The sequence below is a fragment of the Mirounga leonina genome, unplaced genomic scaffold (assembly GCF_011800145.1).
Source record: "Mirounga leonina isolate KUSES-001 unplaced genomic scaffold, KU_Mleo_1.0 Mir_129, whole genome shotgun sequence".
In the NCBI taxonomy this organism is placed as follows: Eukaryota; Metazoa; Chordata; class Mammalia; order Carnivora; family Phocidae; genus Mirounga; species Mirounga leonina.
The window spans coordinates 7,445,310-7,468,905 of NW_023270323.1; the positions used below are offsets into that span (position 1 = coordinate 7,445,310).

Sequence of the window (23,596 nt, forward strand, 5' to 3'; positions counted from 1 at the left end):
ATATAGTTCACAATAATTTTTATTATTATACTACTCTCTTCTATCAGTTTCCCAGAGACACTTCAGCAGTTCTCCCAAGTGTCCTACAGCTCTTGCTTAGGTACCACGCGTCCTTCCAGCCCAACTTCCCTTCTGATTCTGAATCATAAGAACTCTTTAATGTGTCTGATAAGGAAGTCCTCCATCAGAGGGTAAAGAGGAAAAGAACTTAAGACCCAAATTATTATTATTATTTTAGATTTTGTTCTGAATTTGAGAGAGAAAGAGAGAGAGAGTGCACACTCAGGAGCGGGGGTGGGGGGGGCAGAGGGAAAGGAGAAGCAGACTCCCCACTGAGCAGGAAGCCCTACCCAGGGCTGGATCCCAGGACCTTGAGATTGTGACTTGAGCCCAAGGCAGACACTTAATTGATTGAGCCATCCAAGTACCCCTCAGACGCGAATTATTTTTAGTGAATAGAGAAAAGGTAACTTTGTAAAAAAATTTACATAAATACCCTCCCCCATTAATTAAATTAAAACTATGTGAGTATTTACTAGACATCAAAAACATGGAGTAAAAAGGCTAAATTATAAACACCTGTAGGGAAAGAATGGTGTCTTTGAATCCTTTTAATACTAAGTACTCTTCATACATAAGAAAGTAATAAGTGTTTTGTTAATTAAGCTTAAGAAAGTATGCAAAAACTGTTCAAAAAGATGTTATTGTAAATCTATTAAAATGTTAAGATTGTAAGGAAAATAAATGACAACTTATGAAAGTGTACAACTTGAACATACAGTTTTAAATGGCATTGGACTGAGATTTATTTAGAAAGCAATACATTTAAAGGAGCTAGTACCTTATTTCTGTCAATAATTGTCAAGTTATTTTGCTTGAATACAGAAACCGTAGTTGTAATTCTTGAGGTCTTTATTCTGAACTTGTCACATTGAAAGATTTGCGCTTTAATAGTATTATATTATCTTGAAAGTAATAGACCTTTCTGTTCACTTTGACTATGAATTTAAATATGGTTTCTGTTCTTCTATTGCTACTTCAATTTTGTCCAGCTGTACAATGCCTAACATTGCCTAATCATAAGTAGAGAGCCAGTCAAGTCACAGGATTATAACATAATAAGAAGAAAAGAAAAGAAAAGGAAAGGAAAGAAAAGAAAACCTATTTTTTAAAGGAAGCCAATAGCAAAGTACATGGGTAGCAAACTAGATGGGTAGCTTTCAACAGCGGGCGAATGAAGACTTTACCTAAATCATCTAGGGAGTATTTAAAAGATTTACAGTCTCTTCCTCCCCCCAATTTGCCCTGCTAGGTTTATGAGACTCGATTGCAGGTGTGAGTTGGAATCTATCTTTTTTTTCAGTTTTCTAATCTCACTCTTCGGAACACAGTGCTGTTGAAAATCAGTTGAAAAGGAGTGATTATTAGAATATGTAAAACACACATAAGGATTTAGGACAACGGGTATAATTTTGCTTCTTATAATCACAATGTGCCATAAACTGGCCCTTATATAGCAAACATTTCCGTTATCCAGGATGATGGGGAAAAGGATAGGTTTTCCATGAATTACTCAGTTAGTTTTATATAAAATCATGAGTAGTATGGGAAAGGTTAAACACTTGTTCACTAATATTCACAATACTGGTGTAAGAGAGAAGCCCTCTAAACTGTAGTAACTTTTAGCTTAGATATTCTCTATTAGTTCTGTTAGCCCTTAAACTGAATTAACTTTCGACCTTTCCTAAGACAAACGTAACAACAAACAACAACAAAGACTTTTCTCTTTCCTAACTTCTATCCTGACTTTCTCTTCCTTCGATTAAGAGATTCTTGGAAGAGCACCTACACTTATAGAAGCCATACCCTCACTTGCAATTTAGCCATGAATAAAGAATCGTTCAAGCTCCTTGACTCTGAAAACTGGCACTCCAGTCCCTTAATTAAAATTGCTCTCATCAGTGTTAAGTAAAAACATTTTTCAGTCCTCAGCCTAATCTATGCTTTAGACTTGGCAATACAAAAATCCCTTTTTAAAAATATCTCTTTCTCCTGGACTTGTGCACATTTTGTCCTCAGATACTTTTCAAACTCCTTAATATTTTTCATTTCACTTTGTTCTTTAAAAGTTATACTCTTGGGCGCCTGGGTGGCTCAGTTGGTTAAGCGACTGCCTTCGGCTCAGGTCATGATCCTGGAGTCCCGGGATCGAGTCCCGCATCGGGCTCCCTGCTCGGCGGGGGGTCTGCTTCTCCCTCTGCCCTCTTCCCTCTCGTGCTCTCTGTCTCTCATTCTCTCTCTTTCAAATAAATAAATAAAATCTTTAAAAAAATAAAAAAAAAGTTAATACTCTTCAGGTTTCTATCTGAAGACCTCACCCATCTCCCTTTAAATGTTTTACCGCAACAACTTATTGTATTAGCAATTACCTATAAACTAACAGTTCCAGATTTATTATCAAAGCCCATTCCCTCCTCCCCAGTCTTCTGAAATCGTGTGCCAAATTTCTGCTTCCTGGAGATTTGCCACTTATGTTCCAGGTGTGTCAAACTCAAACTTTCACATCTAAAATCTTCACCCCAAAGGGCAACATTTAATTTCTCCTATAATTCTGGTCTCAATAACATCACTTCTCCTATAACTTGATCAAGAAACTGATTCATCCTTGACTTCTTTTAGCACTTAAGTATTTTACCCCATTATCTTGCTGGCATGGTTTCTGATGATGAGATGTCCATTGGAATTCTTTCTCCCTCTCCCTCTTTTTTTCTCTCTAGAGGTAAGATATTTTCTTTCTTTGGATTCTTTAAAGATTTTCTCTCTGTCTTTGGTTTTCTGCAGCTTCAATATGTTATGTATAGGTGTAGAGTTTTTATACTTCTTGCTTGGAATTCTCTGAGTTCCATGAATCTGTGAGTTGATGTCTGCCATTTATTTTGAGAAGATTTTGGTCACTATTTAAACATTCCTTCTCCTTCATTCTCTCTCTTTTCTTCTAGTACTCCAATTGTGCACATGTTATACTCTTAGAATTCTTGGATATTCTGTTATTTTATTTCCATTTCTTTCACTTTTTGTGTTTCATTTGACATATCTTCAAGCTCACTGATTCCTTCCTTGGCAGTGTCTAATCTACTATTGAGTCCATCAAAGGCATTTTTCATTTATGTCAATTTCTAGCATTTCATTTTGATTTTTAGAGTTTCCATTTCTCTGCTTACATTGCCTATTTGTTCTTGCATGCTGTTTACTGTTTTTCCATTACTGCCCTTAACATACTAATTAGAATTATTTTAAATTCCCTGTGTGATAATTTCAAAATCTGTGTTTATATGAATTTAGTTCTGCTGCTTACTTTGTTTCTTCTTTTTTCCCTGTCTTTTAGAATGCCTTGTAATTTTTTAGAAAGCTGGAGTGATGTATTGAATAATAACTGAAGTAAATAGTGTGAATTTTTATGTTAATCTTGCTAAAAGTTGGGCTGTGTTTAGTATTTGCTGTAATTGTAGGTCCCACAGGCCTCAAATTCCTTGACCGTCCTTACTTTTGTCTCCTCTGCTGTCTACTCTATGAGCTACTCTAAGAACAGCTCCTAACAGAGTCTGTGCCTTGCAGTTCTTTCAGCTATAATCCACTGTATACTGGAACATTGTTGATGTAATTGTAAGGAGTTGGGGGGCGGTGGTATTCTATAATCTTATTATTATCAGTTTTTTAGCAGGCCTGTGTTTCTGGGATGATTGTGACCTTCACAAGTCTTTCTTAACTTTATTCTCCCTCCTCAGGTCAGACAGGAAGGGTAGAGAGGGCTGGAATTGGTTAATAGCCCTTCTCTCTCCCAGATGACATAAAACTTCTGCCTAGAGAGCAGGTCTTTGTTATAGAAAAGGCCCCGGGCATATTTCAAAGAGTTATTTTTCTGCTTCTCTGCCAAAACACAAGAGGACTTTATTTTGGTTCTTCACCATGAGAATCTGGTGGGAATTTCAGAGGTAAGATTCATTCAAGTGTGGGTCCCCCTTAAGAACGTGGCCCCCAAGAGTTTCATACTGTCAACCTAGTCTACACATAGCTTCGAGTAATTCATCAAAATTACAATTTAAGTGTTCCTACCAATGTATAGCTTTAGTGGCCTCTGTTCCATGTAAATTGATTTTGGCAGTGATTCTCTATATTTGTCTGTCGTGGTGATTTGCTCTGTGGCCTTGTTTCTTCGATAAGCCCAAGAAAAGTTGTTGATTTTCAGTTTGTTCAGCTTTTGCTGTTTGTAAAAAACAGAAGTGATGACTTCCAAGCTCCTTACCTACTGGAATTAAAACCACAAGTCCCTATGCACGATTTATCTTCTCACATTCTAAAACCAACTGAAAAACAATCCCTTTTCTGACTCCAAAATTCCTTAACTCATTCCCTTTCTTCATTTCCCATCACTACTGCCTTAATTCAGGTCTTTCTATCTGGTTAGACTTCTTCGTATGTCTCAGAATTGCTCTCCTTGACTTTGTTGCAACACTAAGGAAGAGAACCTTAATTGAGTTATTTATGTATATATATTTTTATTTTTTTTAAAGATTTTATTTATTTATTTGACAGAGTGAGACACAGCAAGAGAGGGAACACAAGCAGGGGGAGAGGAAGAGGGAGAAGCAGACTCCCCGCCGAGCAGGGAACCCGATGCGGGGCTCAATCCCAGAACCCTGGGACCATGACCTGAGCCGAAGGCAGACGCTTAACGACTGAGTCACCCAGGTGCCCCAAGTTATTTATGTATATTTATTTCCCTATTTTTTTTTAAGATTTTATTTATTTATTTGAGAGAGAGAGAATGAAAGACAGAGAGCATGAGAGGGAGGAGGGTCAGAGGGAGAAGCAGACTCCCTGCTGAGCAGGGAGCCCGATGCGGGACTCGATCCCGGAACTCCAGGATCATGACCTGAGCCGAAGGCAGCCACCCAAGCGCCCTATTTATTTCCCTATTATATGTAAGCTCTTTGAAGACAGAAACCATATTTTATCTGTGCACATCACAAATCATGTAGTCCAGTAGCTTTCACAGAGGAGTTCAGTAAATATCAATTAAATGAATGGATGGATGGGCAAATCATCTACTACCTTATGCGCTGTTAGTGCTTTAGTAGAAAAAAATTAGGCTGAAACTTGAAGCTAAAATTGATTTTGATTTCCTTAGATTACTCCAGAAATTCTTTAAGATATTTTGCCCAGAAATATATTCCATTAATGATGCCAGTAGCTGCCTCCTGGTGGTATACTAGTTGTCAATTCAATGAAGGCAGGACAGGAAATGTGCTGTATAATCAGTACTCTGGAGATATACATGTATATTTAATCCTGGACAATTCACGTCTTAATGCTCAAAAAAGTATTTATCAGGAAATAATTTTACTGCCTTTCGCAGCATTAAAGCCATCTAGGAGAATACTCTATACTAGAAATATTCTTTCTCTTATTTTTGTTGCCATATCTGGCATTTAATACACTGCTTTGGTTTTCACCATTCTCTCAATATTATTTTAAGTTTTTTGTAAGGTACATCACAATCATTATTCTACCTTTCATAAGTAAATTGAAGTAGAAAATAGAAATAGAAAAGATAAGTGACTTGCTCAAGGCAAACACAAAAGTTATCAAAAGAGCTAAAACAAAACACTGTCAAATATTTCAATAACAAAACCCATGATTTCATACTTACAGACAATAGCTATAGAAAACTGAGAAAAGTGCAGTCATTTTTATTTTTCCTGAGAGCTAAAGCCAAGATTGCCTAATACATATAAAGATAGTTTTTAATGAACACAGAAAAATTTTTTAGAAAACCTCTTATTGTTTTTAGCTTCATTAGGAAGTCAAACAGTTCAACTAATTTTAATATTCCATATTTTATCAGAAAAAAATCGTCCAAATTTAACTTCTGCTAAAATAAGGGAAGACTGCCTACTTAATTCCATGGGCATTATATCCATCATTTCATTAGATGTGATTTTACAGAAACCCTATGAATTAGGTGGTATTGCTGAGATTTTACAGGACAGCAGAGTGGCTCAGAGAAACCCCAGTAGCCAACATTCCACAGTCACACATACATTACAAAGGAGGTTTATACACCACATGTTTGATGAATGACTAATTTCTGAGTTGAGGTCAATGTCTGGTTCTATAGATAATTAACAGTGTTATGAGAAATACTCTTTCTATTCTAGATCCCAAGAGTTCAAGATTTCTTGAAGATCACACATATTTAGAAATGTTGATACTTCAGTGAATTTAGGTTACCTTTACAAATTATGTTAATGAAGTAAAAAGGGAGTATTCCTGGGTGAGGAATCTTCCTGATCATTAGTCTTGCTTACAGAATCTCCATAAGTTCAATATTATTTTAGGAGAATCATTTGAATGAATATCAAAAACATGTAGAAGCCTACTGTCCTCTGACACTTTTCCTTTCAGATACAGTTAAGTGGATGGAGAAACTCCTTTCTCTACTGACTCACATTTTCAACTTTTGAATAAATAAAGTCCTGGTGGATAATCTGGGCCTCCTTAACCCCTGGTACCCATTTGACACTGGGCAGAGAAAGTTTTCAGATTTCCCTAGGGCATGTAGCCTGCAAGTGCAATAAAAAAAATGACTAACATATAATGTATTATTTGTTTCAGAGGCACAGGTCTGTGATTCAACAGTCTTACACAATTCACAGTGCTCACCATAGCACATACCCTCCCCAATGTCTATCACCCAGTCACCCCATCCCTTCCACACTCCACTACTCCAGCAACCCTCAGTTTGTTTCCTGAGATTAAGAATTCCTCATATCAGTGAGATCATATGATACTTTTAAAAAAATGACTGTATTTGCACTTCTACTATCTCAGCATTTTGCTTGAATTATTTTGAGGGCCATTAATGAACCTGAAATATTCTTAGAAATCATTTAGTTGGGAAGTACAAAAAGATACTGAGGTTTGGGCTTACTTTTTGGGGATTCCTGACCATCCCCTTTTTGGAAAGAAAAGAATCCAAAGATTCGAGAAGCTTGTCCTCCCTGAGTGGTAGACAACGTAGGCTTCCCAACCCCAACAGGTGACAGTGATTAACTACATAAGAGGGACTCAGGGAAAGTCAAGTCCTGAGGGCAACTTTATTAATTAAGGTGCTTTTAAGAATAATAAAAGATAGCCATTTAAAAGTAGCATAAACAGAAAAGATATTTATTATCTCATAAACAAGATTTACAGAGATAGGTGGTTCCAGGTTTATTCAGCAGCATAAAAACATAATCAAAGACCATGATACTTTCTATGTTAGTTTCACTCATTCTCAAAGGGTAGGCATTAGTTCTTGGGTTTGACCCTTTGTAGTTGTAGGCAGGGAAATACAAAGCCAAAAAGCATGCTCTTGATCAAACTGGATTTAATAGTGGGAAGCACAGTTTTTCCTCTCGCAAGTATTATTTTCATCAAAGGCATACTTTTCCCTCTGGTCCATTGGCCAAGATTGGGCCACACAACCAAGCTCAAGCTTCAAGGGAGTATCAGGCATTTTTTTAGCTGGCAGGTTCTATATCAAGGAAGACTGTCTGCATGGGGAGAAGATCAATGAGGTAAGAATCTGACATTGTAAGGCTATATACATAACCTGTAGGGAAAGTCTGGCATCATTTTGCACTCTTATGACTCATTACTTTAAATATCTTCCATTTAGTAGGATATTTAGAAATAAGGGAATATTAAATGTTAGCCATTTGACAAGGGTCTGAGAATACTGCAGCAAACAAGATGGAAAAACAATGCTTACACTCTTCAGTGCAAAGAACAGAATTCTAAAGTCTGATGATGTTATGGAAGATAATTACCACTCCATCCTTTTCTAATTAAGTAATGTTTAAGCTGAGATCTGGGAAAGATGATTATAATTTTGCTGTGGTAAAAGAAAAATAAAATACACCTTGACTAAGATAAAAGGGAACATGGAGGGGCGCCTGGGTGGCTCAGACGTTAAGCGTCTGCCTTCGGCTCAGGTCATGATCCCGGGGTCCTGGGATCGAGCCCCGCATCGGGCTCTCTGCTCGGCCGGGAGCCTGCTTCTCCCTCTCCCACTCCCCCTGCTCATGTTCCCTCTCTCGCTATGTCTCTCCCTGTCAAATAAATAAATAAAATCTTTAAAAAAAAAAAAGGGAACATGGAAAGTTCAAGGAAATAAAAGATACCAAGTATTGATGAAGTATGAAACTCAAAGGGACAGAATGACACTTGACAATGCTGTAAAATCAGCCATATCATGAGTGCTTCTTAGACTTTATATTAAGAACAAAGGGAATGAAGGTTTTTAGACTTTATCTCAAGGACAAGGGATTTTAGCAGGGATATGACATATTTGCCTAAAGGTGGAAGAATGATTGAGGAAAAAAAAAGGGGAGGATAAAGTTGTAAGAGAGGAAGTGAGGATGCCAATTAGGAGGCTACTACAATGCTAGAGGAAATAGATAATAGCATTTCTGAGTTGATGGTAGGGGACCTGAATTATAAATTTTGTCCCTAAGTCTTCTGAGAAAACGCTCAACTACTGTCTGAAATAGTTTTTACCAGGTATTTACTCACTTGTTTTAAATATACATAATTGTGAATTAATTCACTGTGGTTTCATAAAGAGTTTTTAAGAGTCAACCAAGAACTTCTAACCCTATTTCTAAAGGAACAGGAATCTTGAGGAATGCAGGGCTCCCTCTAGCTTATATGTGGTATCCTACATGAAGTTCATTGGTTTCCTTGCAGAAGAGTGTTCCCTCCCCAAACATAAGACAGAATGTCGGAAACAATATGTAATCTCTGGGGTGTTGGTTTTGTAAATAAAATAATAGGTTTGGTTTTTTAATTTGTTTGTGTGTTGTTTGGTTTGTTTTTCTACAAGAATGTATTTCTAATAATATACTGGCCTTTAATGGAGAATTCGATTACAATAAATTTGCTTCTCAGATATTTTTACAGCAAGATTCACTTACAATCATCCAACAAGAGATACACGTATCCATGCACTCATGCACATTCTACTTTCAAACTAATCTTCTCCAATGTATTTTTCAAATGCTTGAATTATGTTTCTTTCTATTCAGGAACTTATGAATACAGAGATACAATATAAATCTTCTCCCTATCATAGTCCTCCAATTGCCAGTGGTCTGTAAAATACAGATTCAACAAATTAACTTTTGTTAGACCTGAATTTCCTACTTCCTACAGTAGTAACTTCAAGCAAAACAGTGTTCAAGATAATATAATTTGAGTTATACTGTTATTAAGCAAAAAACGATGCTTATACTTTAGAGAAAACTATATGAAAATAGTCTAATAAATGTATTCAATCATGAGACAGTAGATTGTCTTCCTTTTTCCCCCCAAGATATTAAACCAACAGAATAAGAAAACATTTAAAGGAAAGGAGAATTATTACTAAAAGAAGCAGCTAACATTTATTTTGTTTTAATTGTATGTCAGGCACTCTGGATACATTGTCTCATTTAACCCTTACAATAACCCCAAGTTAGGAACTTTTATGTTGTGATTAATCATTGAAAAACTAATGCTTTAAATGTGTAAATAATGTACTCAGTCCTCCAGAACTACCCTGTAATAGTATTAGGTCTATTTGGCTCCAATGTCTTGATATTTCAATATGATGCTATAAAACATCTACAATATGCCAAACATTCTTAGGTGTTTCAAGCACATTTAATTTAGTTGGTACAATAATTCTGATGAGTAGATATTAATATCTATGTTGAACAGATAAGAAAACTGAAACTCAGAGAGGCTTAAATACATCTTTCAATGTCACACACTTAAGTAGTGGACAAAGATGTAATAGGGTTTTCATTTGAACCTATACATTCTTTTTTTTTTTTTTTATTTGACAGAGAGAGAGAGAGAGCACAAGCAGGGGGAGCAGCAGAGTGAGAGGGAGAAGCAGGCTCCCTGCTTAAGCCCGACACAGGGTTCGATCCTAGGACCCCTGGATCATGATCTGAGCCGAAGGCAGATGCTTAACCAACTGAGCCACCCAGAACCTATACGTTCTGGTATCAGAGCAACTGTCCTGGTTCCAAATTACCCAAGATGAATAACAGAAATAGTGACAAATAATCAGGAGAAAACTCAGTAAGGGAGGGGGAAGGAAGTGCTAAGAGTGAGGTCTTCGAGTCTAACAGGTTATGTGTAGAGACACTTTTTAAGTTGTCTATTATGGCAGAGAGTTATTAATTAATCCATTCATACTTTTTTCAACAAATACTTTTTAAGTGCCTACCATGTGCCAGTCACAGGGAATATAGTGTTCAAAGAAACAAACTCCCAGTTGAGAACTGAGAGGACTAAGTTAACTAAAGTTTATTGGGTGTGGCAAGAGGAAGAAAATTAAGAAATAGAAATATGTAAGGTACAAAATTAAAAACCTCTGTCATTTACTAAGTGTCTGACCTTTTTTTTTTTGTCATTTAATTATTTTGGACTTCTAGTATTTCTATATGACATGTGACAATTTTTTTTTCTTTCCTGTTTGTCTCTCTAATTGTGAACAAGAAACTATTAAAGTGGCCAAAGCTATTTTCCTAGCCCCTGGAAGACTCAGGGATGTACCCACTTGCACTTTCCCACCCTTGAGGAATCTTCAGTTTTGCAGCCATGAAGTTAGTATGAGGTTTCACAAGGGAAACAGTTGCAAACCATGCCTGAACTCTGTCATGTTCTGAATCACTTCAGGTTGTGCCAAGGCTGGTGCTTGTGACAAATTTATATCATTTTGACATGGGAACTCTCCAACCACAGGATAAGAATCCATTTCCCTGGCAAGAACATGGACGGATACCTTATGTCTCCTTGGGGCATCTACTGCCAACATTTCCTTGTAGAATTTGATGATGTCTTCCTTAGTAGGTGTCTTTAAATTAAAATTTAAATGTCTTTAAGCTACTTCTGTATTATCTCTGTCAAAATTGTATTGCTGGAAGATGATTTACCCCAATATTTAGCACACTCTGCAGATAGTTTCTTTGGTTTGTCTAGTCAATGAATTGCTAATGCTTGAATGTGTTTTTGAAAAGCCTCTTCTGTTATGTCCTCTATGGACTTCTCCATGGCTATTAAGAAAGCTTCCACTCTGCTTTCCATTCTAGGTAGTGAGGTGGCTTTTCTGATTGGATGATGAATCACAAGCCCTGCATGCCATTGGCTTGACATGGCCCACTGAAGATGATAAGCCCAGCTGCTCCTTGGTGCACAGGGTGTTGAAGAAGCAAGGCTCAGAGATGATCTTGTAGAAGAGCTCTAGAAACATATTCTCTGAGATGCTTTGCATGTCTGTCTGGTGGTATATCTCGACACCACAGTTATCGTGAACTTCATTCCTCTGCTGATAAACAAACCATCCTCTGAATATATGAAGCTAAACTTCTCCATACCGAACCAGCTGACTTGGAAGGAGAGGATTCATATGAGCATGTTCAATAACGATGTGTTCAACCATCTGCATAATTCCTAGTGTAGCCTGCTTTGTTACGTTTCCATGGAGAAGGGCTTTAGTGTGCAGCCATGGCAGGAGCTGAGGTATGAAGGCCTTAAGGGTGACATCATCCAGAGTTTCTTTTAATTCATCTTTAGTCCAGGCCACTTCAGTCATCAGCAAGGGGAGGTAGGACATGGTGTGCTGGTGAGGCTGTTCAACTTGGAAATTGTTAAAGCACATATATGCCTCTTTGATGATTTCAAATCTTTTTTCATTAATCTCAAAGGTAGCCATTTTCTCAATAATTTTCTTTAGCAAAATTGGCTGCTTGTCATCATAACCTTTCACTCAGAGATGCATCCCACAGATGGTATTTTGGAGGTCATAGCTCAAGCCTCTTAGTTCTGCTGCATATGCATATTTGTTGAGAGAGTCTGTGGGGATTTGAGGAACTCAAGGTACAAATAGGCCATGTTATGGTGCAAGGGGTCCACATAAGCAAATGGGCCGAAAAAGAAGTTGAGACAAGCCTCTGGCAAGAAAAACTTACCATCTTGTTTGAGCCAGAATTTGCTCATAGCTGTGTCCTTAATAAGAGAAGGGTATGGTGCCGCTTCCTTTTCTAATGATAAAAATCTCAAAATTCGTAGGAATAAATTCATTCTTCATTGGAAGTTTAAATTTCCTATTCAGGTCAGCATTTTGCCATTTCTTAATGACTTTGTCTGGTACAGCTTCTTGCTTGTACTGGGTTCTATACCACTCTTCTGTGCAATCGGTTTTTCCTTCAAGACTTGGAAGCTATTGCAACCCACATATTTTCTGGTCTGAGTTTATCCAGAACCATCTCTATTAAGGCAGGTCTAAATTCTTCCAGTAAATATTCAGCTGTGAGCACTTCTAGGCAATAATAATACAATATTCCTGCAATCTTAGAAGTGTAGCTCATGGCCTCTCTTTATCTTTAAACCAAACACAACAGCATTCAAGCCCTAGAACTCTTGGAAAACCCATTCTTAAGGTCCTTCTGCACATAACGTCTGAATGTGTTGAAATGTGCAAAATTATATCTTCAACATGCAATAATCCTACCTTAGTCAAGTCTACATTAATGATTAAAAAAAAAAAAAAAAACCCACATAAAACCCGGAGGCTCTTTCCTTCTGCCCACCACCAAGAGTATCTACTCAGCCCTTTGAGATCTGATAACAGACTTCCAGGACCTTCATGGCTAATGAGATGACTAAGATAATGGCCAGGATTTGATTTGTAGTATTTCTGAAGGTCAGGTATGGGAAATGTCACATAAAGATTCCTAATATCCTTCATGGGTACTATTTTGTAAAGTTGTTTAAGATGTTCTTCTTGGAAAGGGTGTTTAGGAAACTCTGGCAATGGTACATTTTTGTTCTCAACTTCAGAAAATTACTTTACCATCAGATTAGTCAAGTCTTCTAAAGATTCACACAAATAGCCATTAAGTTAGGTGAATAATAAGTAGAGTGGAATTTCAGTAGCTCTTGCCTTACATCAATGTCTTCTTGGTTTGGTTTAGTTTCTTTTTTTTTTTTTTTTTTTTAAGATTTTATTTATTTATTTGACAGAGAGAGGCACAGCGAGAGAGGGAACACAAGCAGGGGGAGTGGGAGAGGGAGAAGCAGGCTTCCCGCCGAGCAGGGAGCCCGATGTGGGGCTCGATCCCAGGACCCTGAGATCATGACCTGAGCCGAAGGCAGACGCTTAACGACTGAGCCACCCAGGCGCCCCGGTTTGGTTTAGTTTCTAAAATATATTTGTTACCTGTCCCAAATTTGCTGAAGGGATTCCCCATAGCTTTTCCAAATGAAAGAGTCTCCAGGCATCATTCATCACAGTCTTCTCATGTTCTGAATCAACCTCATTCATCTCTCTATCTTTGCAACTCTCACCAAACAAGGGGCACAGGAAAAATTGTGCAAACTAGACTACCAATTCATTATAAAAGGCTATAATTCAGGAAGAGCCAGATCGGAAGGATGCACAGGGCAAGGTAGGTGGGAAGTCATACAGAGGCCACTCTTCCCAAACCTCCATGTTTTCACCAACCTGGCAGTTTTTGACCTTTCTGAAATTCCTTAATATCTGAGTACTTCAGTTTCCTCACACGAAAAATGAGAAGAATATTGCTGCTTAATTTATATGGTTGCTATAAACATTAAAATGAGTGATGAAGACTAATATGTGTTAATATATGTAAATCATTTAGAAAGACTGCCTGACTTCAAATCACTCAATAAATATTAGTATTAACATTTCATAAATGTTGGATGTTATGATGATGAGTCATGTTTCCTATTAACATGAAAGCATATCACCAAAGTTTATTCAAGGTACAGTTAGCTCTTAACAGGTATTACTAATTAGATCTACTAACCAGAGCAAGTTTTTTTCAAACAGGGGTTTCTGTTCAAAACAAGGTCAACTGGAGCTCTGAAAATTTTCCTAACATTATTATTTAATTTTCTATTATCTTTGAGATAACTTTCAAGTAATCCACTTCTCTTAATAAGACTGACATGACACATTCTTCTGCTCAGCAGCATGTCTCTTGGGTCTTAGAAACTATAAGGAGATCCACCAGTTCGGTCAAAAATGAGTGCTAGAAAAATACTAAGGACATACAACAGAAAACCTATCTCCTTGATTTCAGGAGAATTGAACTGAAATTAGAAAGTGAAATTGTTTCACTTCATACAATATTTTAAATTATTATATTAAAAAATTACTTGAGGAGCACCTGGGTGGCTCAGTCAGTTGAGTGACCAATTCTTGGTTTTAGCTCGGGTCCTGATCTCAGTGTGGTGAAATCGAGCCCCAGGATCTCCACGCTCAGTGTGGGGTCTGCTTGGGATTCTCTCCCTCCCCCTGCTCGTGGGCTTTCTCTCTCTCTAAAATAAATAAATAAAATCTGCTAAAAAATTATTTGAAATACCACATTTACTATCAGAGGCACTTTTGACACTTCGGAATGCACTTCTCTAGCCTAATCCCATACCTTACACATGAATATACTGAATTAGATACTGTGTAAATTACTTTCTCAAGACCATGCAGCTAGATAATGGAGGAATCTGTACCAAAAGCCCTTCTCCTGACTGCTGTTCAAGCATAGAACCAACTCATCATCACATACAGTGGCAACTAGCCACCACAGTTATAGCTGATCCCAGATTGGAAGACATTTTACTCAGGGACAGTTTCACTACACCTCTACCTACAAAGGTCAGACTTTATAAAAGAAATACTCTGCACAGAATATCCAACCTCATTTTCTCTAAAAAAACCCCCAAAAAACAAAAACCAAACTATGAAATAATAGGTAAAAATTCATAAATGAAAATAACAATCTTAAATGTTACCCATACATTAAAATATGCCTATTTGCAGTTAACCCATTACAAATATTCTGTATCAATTTTAAGATGTACATATTTATAATTAACTTCTTAAGGGAGAAGTTCACATGTGTGTTATAGTAGTAATGAGCTTCAAAACGGAAATTGCTACATTTTTAAAACACCAAATTATAATGAAGATAGAATAAACCCCACCATCCTGAAAAATATTTTTTCTTACTAAGGAACTACATTTGTAGTTCCAAAATTGTTTCTCCATGTGCTACATTTAACAACCTTATCTCCTTGACAGTAAAATTATCTCCAGAACAATAATCTACATTGCAAAACTATTTGTAACTGAATGGAATAATAAATGTTGTTTCATTGGGCACCTCACAAATTTAAAGAAGAGTTAACAAAAAATAATTATTATTATGTTTTGACATTTTGAGAAGATACTCTAGCTTTCTTTGGAGAGCAAACAGGCTGTGTTTTTCACTTGATCTCAAGTACTCAATTCATCATTCTCAGATGATCTCTAAATAAAAATACAGAGTTGGTTAATTCAATTCTAGTCTTCAAGGTGCTGAAGAGTTATTATTATAAAATGAATCATTTTTCTTTGTTAAATCAATTATAGAAGAACTCAAATAGAAAGGGATCTTGCCAATAAGTAATCTGGGCAGAGTTCAGAAGCTATACATTTCATTTAAAGCATTGATTAGCAATTTGTAATTTTTAAACTTAAATTCACAAAGTCCTCTTTGATTCTGTAATAGCTGTACATATTTAAGGCTGAGAATTTTACTCTTACATACAGGTCCTATCAATGGATTTTTTGGAGTAAGAGTAGTTGAGATTAATGAGCTTATTATAATTCATTAGAAAGTGGTATGTGGATGACTGCCTACTTTAATTAGTTTTATTACTGTAGGAAATTGTTTCATACGCCAGGCTCATCACCAAGCATGCCTGGAAAACATTAGAGCAGTAATCAGACTTGATATGAGGTACCTTTCATTAGGCAGTATGGCTAATGGCACTTATAATGAACAAGGAGGGTATTAAAAAGACGGACATGACAGCATCTTGCAAAAAGGAATTTATCAGATCAACTGTTTTTGTGAAGCAGAATGCAAAGTATAGTACTTCAAAATACTGTTGTGGCATACAGGGTGCAAGATTCATAATTATGGCAAAAGACTTAAGTATCTCAGGTTCATCTAATAAAACTCAATACAAATTTTCTATGATTCATATGTTATTAGAAAATGTTAGTAATCAGATCTTCTAACAAAGTAATCCTTCAAATGATGTTTCTTTTGAAATAAAACACCTATGACTTTGAGCAAATAAAAAAAATCAAGCCGCAATCTGAAAGAAGCAAATACAAGTATAAAACATATTTCAGAATAGAGGTAAATGAAAAATTATAAACATATTCCATAGGAACTGACTGGGTTCTTTTATAAGTTCAGACTTATAAAAATATTTTTTAAATGTTCTTAATAATTTTTACCTATGTTCAAAATTAACCTTATAAACATTTCATATTTAAGATCTTAGCATACATAAGTATTAGAAGTTACACCTCAAAAATTAACTAGAAAAAAAAGGAAATTCTATGCACCTCTAGTTCACTCCTAAGACACTCATACCATTCATAACTTACCAATTTTATTTTATCATACCTTGTTAAGTAGTGTTTAGGAAGCACAATTCTCATTTCACTGATGAAGAAATGAACATTATTATGTTTTTTTACATATACTGAGAGCATCCTGAGGTTTCTGACTACCCACACTAACCTTTACTTTTACGAGTACATTCTTCCAATATTTAGAATTATTCCTCCAAATATGTGAGCTATATCCTCAAGACATTCTAATTTCTCTTCTGCTATTACAGAAAAGATGTTATCGTAATTTCAGGCAGAGAACTGCAATTTCTGGCCCCTCCTCTAACATATTTTGTTTTTACGGGAAATATTCTAATTACAAACATTATAGTTCAATGAGCTATCAATTAGCAACGAATGCAGAAAATATCAGAAATCGCTCTTCCATTCAACAGAGATTATCATCTATGTCAGATAAAGTCTAACTTTAAAAACATTGTGAATAAGGTGGAAAGACATTTAACTGTATCCTTCTTTTGCTGAGTAGTCTTGTTAAAACAACAACAAGCAAACCTAACCATCATCACTAACAGTAACAGACACCACACGCACCTCAGATCTAAATCTCAACAAGTATTTTTAGTGTCCTAAAAAAAGTTGCTTGCCTATGGTTTACCAGTACTTTTCAAAATTACAGTGTAAGTACCCTGATTTCCTATTCTATGACATGGATTCAGCATACACGTCTGTCATCTATTGCTTTTTTATTAAAATCAAAAAGCATCATAAATTAAACAATACATATGCTGCAAATTAAGAGCACGAGTATTAGAAACGATGGCCATTCTGTATGCATTTTAAAAAAGATTACTCTTTTTGGATTACATTCCACTTTGTCTGCAGTACAGATTACCGATTAGTGAGTAGAGTGGATATAAAAACTCAGGAGGAAAAAGAACATTTTTCTTTTTGGGTCATAAAAGGAAAGGATCTTCACAAGAAAAGACACTTGATAGATAAAATCATTTTTTAACACAATACGAAAAGCCTACTTTTCTTTAAGAGGAAATCAATTTTAACAGACAAGTATCAGTAATTCTGCCAGGATGTTCTTGAGATTAGAGAATGATTTGAGGCTTCATTTTATCTGCTGCACCACAACTCAAATGTTTGAAAACTACAATAACTTAAACCTAAGCATAGAAACACTTTTAAGTAAAAAAAGCAGTCTGGTGATTGATTGATCTGCCATAAAATATATATATGTGTGTGTGTGTGTGTATATTATATATAAATATACATATATATTTCCTTTTCAATTTTCCAAAGACAGTGAAATATTTTCATTTTGTTCCCATAGTGAGTGTAAGTTATACTTGACATTTTATGTGAGAAACTTTGCTTTTTAGCATACATAAAAGTCATCAATAAATAATAAACATATATCTGGTAAGTCACCCATTGTCCATTAAAACTGGTCTTAATTTTAATAACAAATAGTAATTAATATGAAGTCTGCTATATATTTACTCTCACATTTTTATGAAACCACTGTGAACTTTAATAAATAATATATTGATTTGAAAACAAAACTCTAATAATAATCCTCATTGTCTCCCTAAAACAGTATCTTTGAAAAATAATGCTAGGAAAATCTCTAAGAAATAATGGAATGTATTTATAATTTAGTATTTTATTTGTATGTTATATACTTTCTGAAGATCATTTCCTTTTTTTTTTACAAAAATGTTATTAACAATTTTGCTTTGAGACCAAATGTTCTGAGTGAAAAGACAATATAGAACTAACTACCACTTATGAGTAGAAATATGTTATTTCTTGTCTTAGTCTCATTGCACCTGGGATTTAGACAAAGATCAAAACTTGGGAGTCCCTATAGGCAAAATTTATACTGATTATATGTTTTAGCTCCTGCCCACTGCCAGTGGTAATGACACCTAAGAATCCCTCTACGGCACCAATTTATTTTACAACAATGTAGAAACAGAAACCAGAAGATACATCACACAAAGCTATGTATAAAAAGAAAAACAAGTATTATCTGCTGAGGTTCCAAGTGAAACTCAAATTCCATGCCAATATCAGGATCTGTAAAATTGGCACAAAACTGAAAGCCTTCAAATTAACTAAAGCACCTCATCCATTATGGCCCAACACAGCAGATTTGGAAGTTCCACATTCAAAATAGTGCCTAACTTTTACGAAAATGCCAATTCTGTTCTACTTCTTTGTTTCTTTTTGTTTTTGTTTTTTGGGGTATAGTTGACACACAACGTTACATCAGTTTCAGGTGTACAACATAGTGATTCTACAAGTTTATACATTATGCTGTGTTCACCACAAGTGTAGCTGCCATCCATCACCTACAACACTATTACAGTATCGTTGACTGCAGTCCTTATGCTGTGTTTTTAATTCCAGTGACTTATTCATTCCGTAACTTGAAAGCTGTGTGTCCCATGACTGCTTACCCATATTGCCTATCTGCCCACCTCCCTCCCCTCTGGTAACCATTAGTTTGTTTTCTGTATTTATAGGTCTGTTTGTTTATTTGTTTGTTTTTTAATTACACATATGAGTGAAATCATATGGTATTTATCTTTCTCAGTTTGTCTTACATCACTTAGCGTAATACACTCTAGGTCCATCCATGTTGTCACAAATGGCAAGATCTTATCCTTTTTTATGACTGCATAACATTCCATATATATATAGGATAGGAATATATATTGGATATATATGGTCATATATATATATATTTCACCTCTTCCTTATCCATTTGTCTATTGATAGCTACTTAAGTTGCTTTCATATCTTGGCTATTGTAGACACTGCTGCAATAAACAGAGAGGTGCATATATCTTTATAAATTAGCGTTTTTGTTTCTTTGGATAAATAATAGCAGACAATGGAAGACATTACATAATGATAAAGGGATCAATCCACCAAGATTGATACAATAATCACAATGGTATGAAACTAGAAATAAATTACAAGAAAAAAACAGGAAAAAGCACAAATATGTGGAGGCTAAACAACATGATGCAAAACAATTGATGGGTCAACAAAGCAATCAAAGAAGAAATTAAAAACACACAAACAAACATGGAGATAAATGAAAATGAAAACACAACCATCCAAAATCTTTGGGACACAAAGAAAGCAGTTCTAAGAGGAAAATATATAGTGATACAGGCTTACCTCAAGAAACAAGAAAAAGCTCAAATAAACAATCTAACCCTAAACCTAAAGGAACTAGAAAAGAGGAACAAACAAAGCCCAAGGTGAGTAGAAGGAAGGAAATAATAAAGATCAGAGCTGAAATAAATGACATAGAAACTAAAATCAATAGAAAAAAATCAATGATACCAAGAGATGGTTCTTTGAAAAGATAAACAAAATTGATAAACCCTTTGCCAGATTCATCAGGAAAAGAAAAAAAAGAGAGAGATCAAAAAGAAAAGCACCCAAATAAAATCAGAAACGAGAGAGAAGTAACAATTGATACCACAGAAATTAAAGGATTATAAGGGAATACTACAAAAAAATTATATGCACAAACTGGACAACCTAGAACTAGAAGGAATAAATTCCTAAAACCATACAATCTTCCAAAACTGAATTAAAAAGAAATAGTCTAAACAGACCAATTACTAGTAATAGAAGCGAACTGGTCATCAAAAAACTACAAAAAGATAAAAGTCCAGAACCAGATGGATTCACAGATGAATTCCACCAAACATTTAAACAAGAGTTAATAATTATTCTCTACTTCTTTGTTTCTTATTGCCTGACATTTTCTAAAGATAATCATTTTATTTGGTAAAAAGGTTTTAACACCATCTCTCTAGTTAGGAAGAAAAGAAAGAATAGGATGAACAAATAATACATTTTAATTTCTATCAAATCAACTATATATGTGTATGATGGTATAAATGAGTTAATAAAAAATATTTTCATTTAAAAACACCCGTTTCTGCATAAAAATTTGTTCACTCAATGTTATTTGAAGGGAAATAGATGATTATCAAATCATTAGGAAGAAAAATAACAATTATGTGTAACAAATAATAAAAAATATTTTTTAATTCTTTAAACATGTGGATTACAGGGCACCTAGGTGGCTCAGTCAGTTAAGCGTCTGCCTTCGGCTCAAGTCATGATCCCAGGGTTCTGGGATGGAGCCCCACATCAGACTCCCTGCTCGGCAGGGAGCCTGCTTTTCCTTTTCCCTCTGCCCCTCGCCCCCCCCCCCCCCCCCCGCTCTCTCTTGCACGCGCCCTCTCTCTCAAATAAATAAATAAAATCTTTTAAAAAAATAAAACACATTTGGATTACAAATTTAATAAATCAAACTAATAGCCTTAGACATATTTGATAAACAAATATCATTTGAAATGAATAGCTCATACATTAATTATAATGAAGAGATTTTATCTTAAAGGTAAGAATGTTATGGTCCGAATGGTTGTATTCCCTCCAAATTCATATGTTGAAGTCCTAACCACAAATGTGATGGTATTTGGAGGTGGAGCCATTGGGAGGTAATTAGAGTTAGCTGAGGTCATGAGGCTGGGGTCCTCAGAATGACATTAGTGTCCTTCTAAGAAGAAGCAGAAAAACCAACACACACACACACACACCCCACACACATACACTGCCTGCCTCGTGCGCTCTCAAGCGCTCTCTCTCCCTCCCTTACACCTTCCCTTCCTCCCTCTCTATCTGCCCTGTGAGATCACAATGAAAAGGAGACCGTCTGCAAGCCAGGAAAAGACCCTCACAAGGAACCAAATTTGCTGGTACCTTGCTCTTGGACTTCCTAGCCTCCAAACTGTGAGAAATAAGGATCTGTTGTTTAAGCCACGCAGTCTGTGGTATTTAGTTATAGCAGCCAGAGCAAAGATAAGAAACAACAGGGGTGAATTAGGATAATTTATGTAAATATTAGCAGCATATAAGTACGTTAAAATTATAGCTATATAAAAGGTTGAATAACCAATAATGCATTAAAAATCTCATAGCTATATTTATGATAGAAAAAGTAGTCCCACAAAAAAAAATAATTTCTGTATTTGCAGGATAATCATAAGGTTCTGAATGGATTTTAAAAAAAGCAAACTCTTGCCTCTAGCATTTTTTTTCTTATGAAACAGATGAAAAACATCAAAACGGCTATCTCCCTAACTCCAGAGATAGATTTCATTTGCATTATCATTCAGATGACTTGTTTAATTCAGACTTATAGTAAACTATTGAGCAAAACATTTCATTTGACTATGTCAAAAATTCAATTTCCTTGTCTTTGCATGTGGTTATGCTTTTTGAGTGTGTACACCTTTGAAAAAGAAAAAGCTTGTGAGACAGAAAAAGTGAAACAATTGAGTATGAGAAAAGAAGAGAGGGCACCAGTGAAAGAGATTTGGAGAGAGGCAGCAGAGGATGAGAGAATGAGAGAAAGAAAAAGGGAAGACGGTGGCTACTACAGTGGATGGTAACCCACCCAGCACACTAAAGGATAACACATAAATAATAGTTAATATAAGGAATATAACTTGCGTTGAGGTTTTCCCTTAATATCTGAGGGTAATATTAAGAAACTGAAGATTTTGTTTGGTAAAGCATTCTTTGATATATATCTTATTTTGAAATATTGTTCTAAATGACCCAGTCTAAAAATGATAATCCTTACATGCCCTAGTTTTTCTTTTTTTAATTGCAGCTTTTAAGTTTTCACTCCCATATTTGGTGGCAAACCTTTATTGAATGCTGTATTAGTTATCTGTAGCTGTGTAAAAAATTAAATGGAACAAATATCTGTCATCTCAGGAATCTGGGTGTTGCTCCTCTGGGTGTTGTGGCTTAGGTCTATTGAGGTTGTAATCAAGATGTAAGCCAGGGCCGTAGCCTTCTCCAGTACAGACTGACTTAAGATAAAAGATCCTTTACCAAGCTCACTCATGTGGGTGTCCTCATAGATCTGCCTCATGACATGGAAGCTTCTCCCTGGGCAAGTGATCCAAGGGAAAGTGCAATAGAGTGTCCAAGAAAGGTTAACCTGTATAAGAATGATTTAATATATCATACAGCTTTGTAAAAAGCATATTTTTTACAGTAATCTAGTTAATGAGACCCACAAAGACATTCACAAACTAGCAGCCTTTTGAGCTCACTGAGATAGGACAATAATTTGCTTTAGTTCAGCATCAGCAAACTGGAATCAACTGATCCCTAGGGAGAAAAGAGAATATAGACAATTTTCAAAGCAGAAGAACTAACTGTTTAAACCTATAGCATTACTTAGATCATTAAAGAAATGGCAAATTTAAAATTCACATACAATCATATTATGATGCCTTCCACTGGGGAAAAAAAAAGAAAGAAAAAAAAATCAAAAAGATTTGTTCTATATTTGCATTTTGCTTCTTCTGAAATTGTGAATGCTTCCACTATGGCTAAATTATTTTCAGATTAGTTTATTGTACTGTACTATATATATATTTGATATGTATTTATAAATATATAAATAGGAACATGGAAAAGTAGAAAAATGAATCTGCTGCATCACACCTTCCTCTAAATGTCCTCCTGTGAAATCAGTCCAGAAAGCTCTGTAGAGCAAATATGCTAATGTTAATATAATGACTATCGTGTGCATTTTTAAAAATTTGAATGATGCCCAGAGCATCTGTTAGGTAGCTGGACACCATTCTCCAGTCAGATAAACAGCATCAACTTGTTCAGTAGTACAATTACATTCAACAGGTAATTCTTCTTAAGTTGAACTGAGTGCTAAAGTAGTGATAAATTGCTTTGACTCTCCTAAAGTACACAGGATAGATCACATCTCATATGAGCTCTAGTGCACAAAACTTAAGGGTACTTAGCTTCATCAATGTTTTATGTCTTTACACTGTCCCTACTTCTGTATCAGTGGAGAGAAAATAAGTATGAGTTACCGTCAGAATTTGTGAATACAGAGAAGAAATCCAGGGAAAAAAAAACAACTCCATGAAAATATATACGTGTATGCGTATGTGTGTGTATAAAATTAGGTTTTAATACTAG

The 23,596-nt window shown here is 35.5% G+C and overlaps 1 protein-coding gene and 1 pseudogene across 2 annotated transcripts in view; both read right to left on the bottom strand.

Annotated features, from left to right (window-relative positions):
- Positions 1-23,596, bottom strand: part of CCSER1 (coiled-coil serine rich protein 1) — a 1,210,854-nt gene that overhangs the window by 743,273 nt on the left and 443,985 nt on the right. The gene's annotated exons all lie outside the window — the stretch shown is intronic.
- Positions 10,620-13,068, bottom strand: LOC118010709 (annotated as a pseudogene).